Below are 2,286 nucleotides of genomic sequence, written 5' to 3'. Positions count from 1 at the left end.
TGCTGTTTGTTTTTAGGATGTGATCTGGTTTTTCATGTCCATTTTTCGTGATTATGACTATTCTGGATAAAGAATGTTTTGAGCAGAGGTGGATTCAAGGCACGCCCCCCCCCCCACCTTCATTTTTTTAAGGAAAAAAAAGGAAAAATATATTCAAATTGAAGTGCGAGAGTGTAATTTCCGGCCATCTAGAGATGCCCTAATCATAAAATTTCTTACCTCAGCCTCAACCATGGTGGGGCTGAGGTGGGTGGTTCCTCGGTCTGTGAAAGTCCCTCCCTGGTTCACTTCTCTTCCGAATTCCTGGATCTGGATTATTTATAATGCGTCTATTGCAATTTTCACTGTATCCTCTCAAACAGTTCTAAGAACGTTCAGAGTGCGCTACTTCACAGGGGGATTCGCCCCCTTGACCCCGCCGGGGTCATACGTAATTTGCATAACGGCTCCCCCCCCCCCTTTCAAAATCCTTGCTACGTCCCTGGTGTGAACCACTAATACATTGGTAGCCTTATGGACACTTTAGGGGGGGGGGCTGTAGTCCCCTAAACTTAAGTTTAACCCCTCACCTATTCACCTAACAACAATGCTTTGGGGTTGACAGCAAAATGTTATCAACAGCCTGTCTACTGTGCACTGATGCCCACCAACCAATTAGTGTTAGTGTCGAATTACACAAATCTGATTGGTCACTTCATCAAGTGATCATCAGCTGATTTGTCATTCCATGTAGGGCCAACGGAAGCGGTAGTATTTTGAATTTTTCTCTGGACTTTCATGATGTTAGGCAGTTATAAACCTATTCCTTGTAAGTATTTTAGCAGTATTCACTATCAAGTGATAAGAGTTGGTTTGTTTTATTATTTAGTTAATGTTGTTTACTACTCTAGCAGACAAGCTAACCCCCTAGTAGGCCGGCCTAGCCTAGTAGTTGTAGTAAATAGTAGTAGGCCTCCTAGGCCTAGGCCCTGGTAGTAAATAAAGGCTTGAAGAGGCCTGTCCTAGCCTAATGGCTAGGCCTAGCTGTACCGGTAATACTAGCCTGGCCGCTGTACAGAGACAGACAGAACTGAGGTTCTCTGTTCTTTCCAGGCCATCATCTATCCTCATTGAGGATATAGGCCTAGTGTTAGGCCTAGACTCTGGGCCCTTGGTTTGCCTAGCCAGGCTGTAGTTAATTTCGCCATAGTCTAGGCCTAGGTCTAGCATGCCATAAGAAGAGTGGTAAATATTAGGCCGTGTTCTCACTAATTATTTGCTGAAAATTTTTTTTTTTTTTTTTTTTTATCTTTTGTGGGGTCGTCCCACTTTTATTCACAATTCATATCTGGCATAAACAGTTACTGCATATCAGTTTCTCATAATAGTACGGCAGCTTAGGGCCATATTTGGACTTAATGTGGACGTTCCGGACAAAAGCACCAAATTTTTTTGCATGCTCCTTATGGTCATAGCATTCAATTTTTGGTAGGAACCACCTCATCCGAAGTCATTAAGGCGGCCATCTTGGATTTCAAAATGGTAGCCTTATAAAACCTATGTTTATTTATATCTCCGCTTCTAAATCACTTTGAATTATAATTCTAATGTCTAAGAGTATGTTTCTATGATCGAGGAATAAAATTATATAATTTTTGACCTGGTCAGATTGCCACCAATGGGTCATTTAAGGTCATTCAAGATCAATCAAAGTCAAATATTGTATGGTATCTTTAAAATTACGTAATTTGTTAAATTTTATATTAGAATTTAAAATTTTTACTTTGAACTACAATATTTCATTCGAGGTCATTCTGGCGGCCATCTTAAATTTCAAAATGGCTGCCACGCAAAACCTATATTTATCAATATATCGGCTTTTAAACAACTTCCAATAAGAATTATGATGTCTAAAAATATATTTTCACGGTCAAGGATTTATAGCACTTGTGACATGGTCAGATGGTTCTTTAAGGTCATTCAATTTCATTTCTCTGTTAAATACATAGAATATCTTAATAGTTTGTAAGTGGTCGTGTTTTACAGCAAAATCATACATAAGCTCACAAAATTCAATTTTTGATTGGAACTATTTCATCAGAGGTCATTATGACAGCCATTTTAGGTCAAGGTCATTTAGCAGTCATATTAAATTTCAAGGTGACCACCATGTAAAACATGTTTTGTTCCTTTAAATATGTTTACTGTACTGCATAGTCAAAGAATAACATCAAAAGCAGTGACATGTGTTTGTATTTATTATATTGAAAAAGTCTGATATCAGAAATTGTAATTAATGTGAAATGA

The 2,286-nt window shown here is 38.4% G+C and overlaps 1 long non-coding RNA gene across 1 annotated transcript in view; it reads left to right on the top strand.

The window, feature by feature from the left end:
* The first annotated feature begins 707 nt into the window (after positions 1-707).
* The window catches only part of LOC117121768, a 57,765-nt gene continuing 56,186 nt past the window's right edge, over positions 708-2,286 (top strand). The window contains exon 1 of the long non-coding RNA XR_004447621.1: positions 708-808. This is a non-coding gene — a long non-coding RNA (uncharacterized LOC117121768). The remainder of the gene's footprint in view (positions 809-2,286) is intronic.

Source organism: Anneissia japonica, unplaced genomic scaffold (genome assembly GCF_011630105.1).
Source record: "Anneissia japonica isolate Jap-2015-1 unplaced genomic scaffold, ASM1163010v1 scaffold3436_len560460_cov161, whole genome shotgun sequence".
NCBI classification, from domain to species: Eukaryota; Metazoa; Echinodermata; class Crinoidea; order Comatulida; family Comatulidae; genus Anneissia; species Anneissia japonica.
Note: the sequence above shows the minus strand (reverse complement) of the source record. Positions and strands in the feature narration are given on the sequence as shown.